This window comes from Schistocerca serialis, chromosome 7 (genome assembly GCF_023864345.2).
Source record: "Schistocerca serialis cubense isolate TAMUIC-IGC-003099 chromosome 7, iqSchSeri2.2, whole genome shotgun sequence".
In the NCBI taxonomy this organism is placed as follows: domain Eukaryota; kingdom Metazoa; phylum Arthropoda; class Insecta; order Orthoptera; family Acrididae; genus Schistocerca; species Schistocerca serialis.
The window spans coordinates 558761334-558772628 of record NC_064644.1 but is presented as its reverse complement, the minus strand read 5'-3'; positions in this window follow the sequence as shown (position 1 = coordinate 558772628).

Genomic DNA, 11295 nt, shown 5'->3' with positions numbered 1-11295 from the left:
AAGTCCCATAGTGCTCAGAGCCATTTGAACCATTTGAATATTTGTTGATGGGTAGCTTATGTTTCAGCTTCTGTTACAAGTGAATCCTCAGGTGTGCTTACTTTCTAGTGCATAATAAAGTACGAAATTATGTAGTCGTCTTTAAGTGTCCTACACGCGAAAGCGGACAACCGTCAACTGTGTCATGACGAAGATAGCAAGGACTGATATCATTAGCCGCAGAGAAGAGCTGTTTTAAGAAGTAAATAACAAAACAAAGTCATTACGTGCCGTACGGCGGCTGAATTATTTATTTTCGCGTTGAAAAACGAGCATATGATAAGAGCCATGTTACTAGAAGAATGCAGTGATGGCTCCATTAATTCCCCTCCTTCTTACACGTTCCACAGTTTGAAATACTGTTATTTGCCTTCCATTCAGCGGTGTTTTCTCAGTTATGTTATTAGGCACCAGATGACACAGTATTGCATAATACTATGTGAAGTTCAACGTCTGTAGTATAAAAAAATGGTGGAAACAATGTGATTATTCTCCGACGGTAACAAGCGATTACGCGCAGTGGGTTTAATGTACAACGGATGCTCGAAACATTGGCTCATGAATTTGTCTAACTCCAGTTCGGTACCTCGCCTTGCATATAGGCATATAAGAAATTGGATAATGTCCTGTTATTACGGGGGGTTGTTCGCTATTAAGTTTTTATATTTTCTGACACTTTTCACGTTGACTAAAATGGATACATACAGAACATACTTCGATAATGGCAGTACGTTAGAGAAGTTGTGAATTATTGTGCAACAAGGAGCCGTTGCCTCTCTTCAGAACCCGGAAAAGTTGCCCTGTCTCAAGTGTGGAATTATCGTACACATAAAAACACACGATTAAGTTCAGCGACATACAGACTATCCAACGTAAAGCTGGCCGAGAAATTATTTTCACACTTCGTGGCATCTTAACCTGAACAGCAAGGCAATGGTGCACCCACGTCAACGGAGGCCGTTTGCAACATCTTCCTTAGAAAGCAGTTCTCCAGTTGAGTAGCTAAAACAACTATTTCGTATCAGATTTATAAGCTTTTCGGGATAAACTTTATTTCGTCCACTCTGTATAAGCTGATACTGTTAGAATTTACCGACGTACTCTGTCGCTTTTTAGTTTTGTAGCGACATATTCTAATGGTCTCATCTAGTAACTAAAATGTTTCCGGAATGTATTTGCTGAACAACGTCAAATGTTTCTATTTTGCGCCCTTTGTGCTGCTTGTTTTCTTCTGCATGACTTTAAAAAAGCAATAGTGATGAATATATTTTATACCTGAATGCTAATAGAATAGAAAACAATAGGAGATGCAAGAGAAAGAAGTAAGAATGGAGGACCAAGCACGAAGCAGCCGGATAAGAAAGGGTATAAGAGGGGATATTGTTTTTCGTCTCTGTTCAATGTATACATCGTAGAAGCAATGATGGAAATAAAAGAAAGCTTTAAGTGTGGGATTGAAATGCAGCGTACAAAGATGTCAACAACAAGATTCGCTGATGACATTGTTGTCATCAGTGGAAGCAAACAAAACTTCCAGAACCAATCAAAGGAATGAACAGTCTAATGAGCACGCATTATGGATTGAGACTAAACCAAAAAAAGAGGAAAGTAATGATGGAAACCAGAAATGAGACACAGAGTAAGGTAAAAGTCAAAACTGGGTACCGCGATGTAGACGAAGTGAAGAAAAGCTGCTACTTTAGTAGCAAGATAACGCAAGACGAATGAAGCAAGGCGGATATTAGAAGCAGATTGTACGGACAAAAGAAGCATTCCTCGCAGAAAGAAGTCTAGTAGTATCCAACATTTGAGTTAAAAAGAGGAAGGAATTTCTCAGGATGTACCTTTTGAGCACAGCATTGTATGGTAGTGGCGAAACCGGAGAAGAATCGAAACATTTGAGATGCGATTTTGTAGAAAGAACTTGAACATTAGGTGGATGGATAAGATAAGAAGTGAGGTAGTTCTGTGTAGAAACGGGGAGGGGAGGAATAAGTGCAAAACACTGTGAAGAGGAATAGGCAGAATGGTAGGACGTGTGTTGGGACATCAGGGAATAAACACCCATGTCGACGAGGGACTTACAGAGAGTAAAAACTGTTAATTAAGATCGTTGGGTGCAAGTTCTGCTCTGAGATGGAGATACTGACTGGGGAGAAGAATTCGTAGCGGGCCACATCAAACGATGGGGGGGGGGGGGGGGTAGGAGGACGCGGGGAGAGAGAGCGCCAAATGACATGTGTGGAATAATGTTCTCGAGTCGACCATAATCATGATGGCATTCGAACCAGGTACCTCTGAATCAATTGGACCGCGTCGTACAACTGAATATTAAGGAGCCCTTACACGCTCAATATTTATTGCGTAATATCGATATTGACAGTCTAACCAATATACTGAAGAAGGTTGCAGAGCTTTAAGAGTATTGGAACTTGTTCGATACCGTGCAAAGCTGGTATTGTGTGATAAACATCACTTTCTGCCGAGACCGAGAGATTTTCGATTCGCTGCGAACGAAATTCCGCAAAGAATGCGAAAAATGTAAATGACGGAAGATGGGGAAGTGGGTTGTAAAATATACATGAATGCACCGAGTGGAAATTTGAAGAAACGAGGTTCCTGATTGACCAGGAAACGCCACATACTTTGTTCGTTGGTCATAATAGCAGGCTGAAGTGAAAATCATGGCGACACGATAGTAAGTGGAAAGCATTATTTTACTTTTAGCGGTTCTCAGAATTCGCAAATGAGGTCAGGTCAAATTTCCAGTGAGATTGCTTGTTTATTTTTCTTGCAACAATTGTCAAAACGCCGACAAACGATCGTGTAAATTTTCGGTCAGTGCAAGTGTTTTATTTCGTTCGTAGCTGACTGATGCTAAGGAAGAGTAATACGAACAAAAAGAATTATACGTACAAACAATTATACAGTTCCCTAGTTTAATTTGTAAGTCGTTGTTGTTTTGTGGTTTAAGCATTTGTGCCGCCATGAAAGAGTCCTTGCCCCATTGCAATGTTCACACAAAGCTTCTCGAGCTTGTATCGCGTTTTCTGCTTACGTTTTACAAAACGAGAAAATCAGTCGTAATACGGATCCACATTATATTCGCTTCGAAAGCTGAGTTGTAACTGACACGTCCCGGACACGAGTATTGCGTAATGCTCGTAATACTGCGCCGTTCTTGGCCTCGCACTTCCGCGCATTTTATTGACGAAATGTCATTGTGTTAATACTCGTAATACGGAGCGTGTGAGTGCCAACTTGAGCGCAGCGGCCGCGAAGTGTATAACCGGCCATACCACCGCACCCAGGCTGCTTGGTGGACCAGACCCGACCAACGGCCGTTATGCCGGTGCGGGTTTGGCACACCTTCCTGTGGCTGCCACGAGCAGGTTCGCGGTTCCCCTCCTACAGTGGGGCACAGAGACAACTTGGAAAGACGATAACACAAGAGGTCACTAGGTAGCCCACAGTTACACAGGGAGCAGCAGCCAAAGAACTGAATTATTACTTTACTGGAACTGCAGTATGAGACAGTCGAACATTAGAATAAAGAAATTAGTTATGGCTCAATAAAACAATAAAATTACAATTTGCATATCTATAGGAACCCTGTGGGCTGGCAACAACTATGTGTCTTCGCTACATATTTCATGGGGGCTTAATTAAATATAATGCAAATAATTTTAATTTTTAGATTTAGTTGCTGTCTGTTCGGTTACGCTGTCTCGTAACCGGTTGGCCCTGACTAGTATTAGTACGCAATCTGACTGCATAGAATAACAACAAAGAATGAAAGGAAATTTCCGTTACCACAATTAATTAATTAAGTCCCCAGCAACTATAAAAGCTACGAAACAAAAACTACGAACAACAAAGCACAAGTGTAACTGTTCTGTGTGTGGAAGTGTGATTCAACGTACACATCTGGCACGGTTCTTCCTCAATAAGACAAGATATTTTAAATACCATTTACACTGAATTAAATAAATAAAACTGAAATACTATAATTGCACATAGAAACGCGAATTACAGTCTAATACATGAACACAATCCTGATGCTTTGTTGACTGAACCTGTGACCAAGAGGCATCGTTAGTTAGGAAATTTAAAAAAAATAAAAAAATGTTTTTTACCTTCATATATATTGACTAAAAATACACTCTGATCATTACAACATCTCCATTCGAAAAACATCTGCTGTCTAGCCCATCAAAACAACTGCACACGATATGGCCTCAAATAGTACAGCTATCAACATCCTCTCAGCAAAGCACTAACCACCACAACTTCTGAACAAGCACTGCCAGTGGAGGCGGCGGAATAAAACTCTTTGGCGCGATCTCTGGCGCTGTGACTCAGTGTAGCCACCTTTCAATGTCTGGGTACTAAAATTATGTAAATTCGCTTTCGACATTTCTACATCACGTCTAGTTTGGAAGTTTATTGAGAGTACCTTCTAAATCCTCCTAGTATCGACAATACCGTAACAACATCAGTCTTACCCCTTAGCTGCTATGGATGTTGACAGGAACACAATTCATACGGAGGGGTCTCTCAGACCGACATTTTATTTTTTACTTATAAAACCACTGTTATGGTGAATTCATATTTTCATGACTTCCTGTTATTCGTTACGCTTCTTGGAAACGGACTTCAGGGAAATTTGCATTTTTTAAACGATGCAAAATTTAAAACACTCTGAAAACTGAATACAGCAAAACTGCCGTTTATTTTTATTTTATGTATTACTAAAATAACAGGACATAGTTACCTCTCTACTCACAGATTATCATCAGGGAGGTAGTATTACATATTCCTAACGTAACGTATGGAAAAACACATTTCAGTTATGACGAATTTTATTTGGAATCAGCTTTGAGTTTACTATTCATCGTTTCAACCTTGGAGCGATTATTTCACCCCATAATTCTGTCAAGGCAGAAATTTCGCCAAATTTTTATTTTAACAATCGCGAGGAAAGTAATTGGCTCAAATGGCTCTGAGCACTATGGGACTCAACATCTGAGGTCATAAGTCCCCTAGAACTTAGAACTTCTTAAACCTAACTAACCTAAGGACATCACACACATCCATGCCCGAGGCAGGATTCGAACCTGCGACCGTAGCAGCAGCGCGGTTCCGGACTGCAGCGCCTAGAACCGCGTGGCCACCGCGGTCGGCAAGAAAGTAGTTACTTTACGTATACTTCTGAGTCCCTGAATAAAATCTTAATTGCTTCCAGGCTACATGCATTTCACGCAGGCCCCTCTATAATTCTCAAACCAAATCGGAACACCACACTGTTGACACGTATATCTTGTTTTCCACTTCAAACAAGGACAAAAAAAGGTTGATGTTTTTCGTTTTTCAAAAAAATGATTTCTGTTTTTGAGGCTCATACCTCCGAAACAGCAAGTGTTCTCCGAGACTTTTCGGAATCTGTTGTAGTGCAGGCAGCCTTGTTCTTACGTTACTTAGCGACGTCTGTTTTCTCCGTCGAGAATATCTTTCCGTTCTTACCGAAAAAGTACACTTCCCGTCGTCATCACCCGTCACATCTTCATCATTTTCAGTTTCCTTGTCCGAATTAGTGTCATTATCACTAAATACTCTAATCAGGGTCATTATCACTGTCATCAGAGTCTTCATCTGCGAATTCACAGAGGCGTTCTTGAACAACCACATCAGTCTCGTATACAAAACGGTGCATACAAGGTCTAGCTTCCCTCGAAACGGAGAAACAGTAGCGTTCAACTAAAAATACAAGCAAACACTATGGTACGTCTGTGAGACCTCTCAAAGGCCTAAAAATAAAACAAACTGCAACAACAACGCCAGATTTCTGGCGCGTGTACCTTGCCATCCAATAGGAAGTTACACAGAAGAGAATACTTCATCTCACAGGGAGGTGTGAAACATCACAAGACAAAAAATTGTAGCGGTCTCAGACACCATCCTTCACAGTTAAGGATTAACAACAATGAGTTAAAGAGGTAAAGAGGTTCCGCCTTGTACACATTTAACGTTTTTTTTTTTTTTTGTTATCAGTCTTATGACTGGTTTGATGGTTGACTCTTCATCTCAGAGTAGAACTTGCAACAACGTCCTCAGTTATTTGCTGGATGTACTCCACTCTTCGTCTTCCTCTACAGTTTTTGCCCTCTACAGCTCCCTCTAGTACCATGGAAGTCATTCCCTCATGTCTTAACAGATGTTCTATCATCCTGTCCCTTCTCCTTCTCAGTGTTTTCCACATATTTCTTTCCTCTCCGATTCTGCGTAGAACCTCCTCATTCCTTACCTTATCAGTCCACCTAATTTTCAACATTCGCCTGTAGCACCACATCTCAAATGCTTCGATTCTCTTCTGTTCCGGTTTTCCCACAATCCATGTTTTACTACCATACAATGCTGTACCCCAGACGTACATTCTCAGAAATTTCTTCCTCAAATTAAGACCTATATTTGATATTAGTGGACTTCACTTGGTCAGGATTACTTTTTCGCCATAGCTAGTCTACTTTTAATGTCCTCCTTGCTCTGGCCGTCATTTGTTATTTTACTGCCTAGGTAGCAGAATTCCTTAACTTCATCTGATTCGTGACCATCAATTCTGATGTTAACTATCTAGCTGTTCTCATCTCTACTACTTCTCATTACCTTCGTCTTTCTTCGATTTACTCTCAATCCATACTCTGCAGTCATTAGACTATTCATCCCGTTCAGCAGATCCTGTAACTCTTCTTCACTTTCACTCAAGATAGCAACGTCATCAGGGAATCGTATCATTGATATCCTTTCACCTTAAATTCTGACTCCACTCCTGAATCTTTTTTTTTTTTATTTCCATCTTTGCTTCCTCGATGTACAGATTGAACACTACGGGCGCAAGGCTACATCCTTGTCTTACACCCTTCTTAATACGAACACTTCGTTCTTGGTCGTCTACTCTTATTATTCCCTCTCGGCTGTTGTACATATTGTATATGACCCGTCTCACCCTATAGCTCACCCCTACTTTTTTCAGAATTTCGAACATCTTGCACCATTTTTCATTGTCGAACGCGTTTTCCAGGTACACAAGTCCTATGAAAGTGCCTTGATTTTTCTTTAGTCTTGCTTCCATTATTAACCGCAACGCCAGAATTGCCTCTCTCGTGCCTTTATGTTTCCTAAAGCCAAACTCATCGTCATCTAGCGCATCCTCAATTTTCTTTTCCATTCTTCTGTATCTTATTCTTGTAAGCAACATGGATGCATGAGTAATTAAGCTGATTGTCCGATAATTCTCGCACTTCTCAGGTCTTGCCTTCTTCGGAATTGTGTAGATGATGCTGTTTCGAAAGTCAGATGGTATGTCGCCAGACTCATACATTCTACACACCAACGTGAATAGTCGTTTTGTTGCCACTTTCCCCAATGATTTTAGAAATTCTGATGAAATGTTATCTATTCCTTCTGCCTTATTTGAACTTAAGTCCTCCAATGCTCTTTTAAATTCCGATTCTAATACTGGATCCCCTATCTCTTCTAAATCGACTCCTGTTTCTTCTTCCATCACATCAGACAAATCTTCACCCTCATAGAGGCTTTCAATGTATTCTTTCCACCTATCTGCTCTCTCCTCTGCATTTAACAGTGGAATTCCCGTTGCACTATTAATGTTACCAACCTTGCTTTTAATGTCACCAATGGTTGTTTTGACTTCTATGTATGTGGAGTCTGTCCTTCCGACAATCATTTCCTTTTCGATGTCTTCACACTTTTCCTGCAGTCATTTCGTCTTAGCTTCCCTGCATTGCCTGTTTATTTCATTCCTCAGCGACATGTATTTCTGTATTGCTGAGTTTCCCGGAACATTTTTGTACTTCCTCCTTTCATCGATAAGTTGAAGTATTTCTTCTGTTACCCATGGTTTCTTCGCAGCTACCTTCTCTGTACCTATATTTTCTTTCCCAACTACTGTAATGGCCCTTTTTAGAGACTTCCATTCCTCTTCAACTGTACTGCGTACTCAGCTACTCCTTACTGCTGTATCTATGGCCTTAGAGAACTTCAAGCATATCTCGTTATTCCTTAGTACTTTCGTATCCCACTTCTTTACGTATTCATGCTTCTTGACTAATGTCTTAAACTTCAGCTTGCTGTTCATCACTACTGTATTGTGATCTGAGTCTATATCTGCTTCTGGGTACTCCTTACAATCCAGTATCTGATTTCGGGATCTCTGTCTGACCATGATGTAATCTAACTGAAACCTTCCCGTATAACCCGGCCTTTTCCGCGTATACCCCCTCCTCTTGTGATTCTTCAACAGAGTATTCGCTATTACTAGCTGAAACTTGTTACAGAACTCAATTAGTCTTTCTCCTCTCTTAATCTTTGTCCTAAGCCCACATTCTTCTGTAACCTTTCCTTCTACTCCTTCCCCTACAACTGCATTCCGTTTTCCCATGACTATATTCCTTCATATCCTTTACTTACTGTATTACCCTTTCAATGTCCTCATACACTTCCTCTATCTTCAGCTTGCGACGTCGGCATGTATACCTGAACTATCGTTGTCGCTGTTGGTTTGCTGTCGATTCTGATAAGAACAACACTATAACTGAACTGTTTACAGTAACACCCTCTCTGCCATACCTTCCTATTCATAACGAATCCTACTCCTGTTATACAATTTTGTGCTGCTGTTGATACTACCCTCTACTCATTTGACCAGAAGTCCTTGTCTTCTTTCCATTTCACTTCACTGACCCCTACTATATCTAGATCGAGCCTTTGCATTTCCATTTTCAGATTTTCTAGTTTCCCTACCACGTTCAAGCTTCTGACATTCCACGCCCCGACTCGTAGAACGTCATCCTTCCGTTGACTATTCAACATCTTTCTCATGGTAACCTCCCCCTTTGCAGTCCCCTCCCGGAGATCCGAATGGGAGACTATTCTGGAATCTTTTGATAATGGAGAGATCATTTGCTCTAATGGGTATTAAAGCAAAACAATAATTGTGTGCTTGCAGAACGACGGTTCTTCTACACTTCATTATTACTTTTTTCTGCACGCACGTGAACAGAGTATAAAACTGCAGGTCGATAATACCAGCCTTGTTGCCAGAAACACATCAAGCTTCCACTGCCCTAGAGCAAATATTTGACAGTTACAAGAGGAAACCGTAAGACGTGATTTATCAGTTAGAGGTACATTACATCTGACGTTATTGATGGGAAATCAACAGAACCAGCGCAAATAACAAAAGAAGTAAGAGGAGGAGGCAATTTATCGCCCGTATTATTTGTAGTTATACATTATCGACGTTCTGCGTGGTTGAGATGCTGTGGTCGATGCAGGGATACAGCACAAGTTGCTCATAAATTCTTAAATCACTTCTTTGTGCTGAAGATCTATGAAAATACCGGTACAAGAAACAAAGGCAGTGACTTATTTCGAACTATAACTGTTGATGATAACAGTATTATACTACAAGCGAAATATTTTTATCAAAAATTTGTTAACATTCCTTCTGATAACAATAAGCAAGTACAAAACAAAGGTAGCAGGCTTAGAACGAAGTGATGAGCAATCGCAAGGCATCTAAGAGGCAACGTTCAAGTATAGATACATTTCAGTATTTGTGAAACGGTTGCTGATTTGACGGAACTGAGAAGCCAGTTTGAAAAAGCAAACAGTATTTGGCCGTAAAATATGCAGCCCGTAACAATGTGTTGCGTAACGTAAAAATTAAGGTTTAAGAGAAGCAAATCTTCGCAGAGCATTCCAGCCGAACACCTTTACAGGCCATGGCAAGACGTGAATTAGATCAGCACTGCCATCTACCGGCGAGAATCAAAACCTGTTAACCCTTATAGGCTTCAAGACGTCCAGAATGTACCGACTAACATGCGGAAGGCCTCAGACACGAACAACCGATTCGGCTCATATTTGGCACCCTCATTTGTGCACATCCTAAAATGAAAGACGCTACGATATTTCGTCTCAGATACTTCCCGGTTGTGAGAAAACTACACCTAAAGTTCATAGAGCGGAGTCGATTCACAAGTGACTGGATCGATAGATATCTGAAAATTAATCAGTTTCCATGAATATAAACGCATATTTTCTGGAAATTTAGGAATGAAACTTTTTTTGTCTGCCGCTTATGTACCCATAAGTAGGAACAGGAAACATTCGTTTTATTTTATAGCAAAATTCCGCGTTATTTAGCGCCACATTCGGTGATATTTTTTGTCAAATGGGTGTTTTATTTGCCAAATTCGTTGTTAGTTCTGCAAACTAGATACACTATTGCCAAATTCTTTATTATTTTTCGCCAAATTCAGTGTATCTTTTGCAACTTTCGCAGATTTTTTGCCAAATTCGTTGTATTTTTTGCCACATTTGGTATCATTTTTCGCCAAAATCGGTGTTATTTTCGCCAAATACAGTGAACTTTTTTTTTGCAGAAATGGGTGATCCGTTTTGTCAAATTTTAAGTTATTTTTTTAAGTATATGGAGTTTTTTTTGCGGAATTTGTTGTTCTTTTTCCAAATTACGTGAGATATTTTTGGCATGTTCTGTGTTATTTTTTGTCAAATTCGGTGTAGTTTTTGGCATGCTTGGTGCTCAGTTTTTGCTAAATTCATTATTATTATTTGCCAAAATGCGATGTTGTTTATTTCACCAAATTCGGTGTTGTTTTATTTTGCCAAATATGGTGCTTTTTGTCATGATGGATATTATTTTTGCCAAATTCGGTGTTTTTTTTTGCCAAATTCCGAGTCATTGTTGCTAATTTAGGTCATGTTTTCGCGTTACGTGGGAAATGAAGTGTAATCTTAAGATTACACTCGAACCTCAGCCCCGAGAAGGCTAGCGATCAAAATGCAATCTTAACAATCAGGTCATACCAATTACGAATATTTGGAAATAGCCGTCCTCGGATTTAGAACATTTTTATGTGGAACAATGTGGTAAAAATCACTTATTACGCTATATTTCGATACAAATTTCGTATTATTTTTCCCATTATCTTTTTCGCGAAATTTTCCTATCGCACCTCATAAGGAAAGTGCCACTCTCCGCTTCGAAACTAGTAGGAATAGGAAGGTTAATACGGTAAGCAGATCAATAAAGAATAATAGCAAAGTAGACAAATAAATTTCTCACACGACTTGAGTTAGTAAAGAATTAAAATTTTAAGCTTTGTTGCATGAACGCAATTTCGAGCAAGGTTGCTGCGAAGACGGGTATCC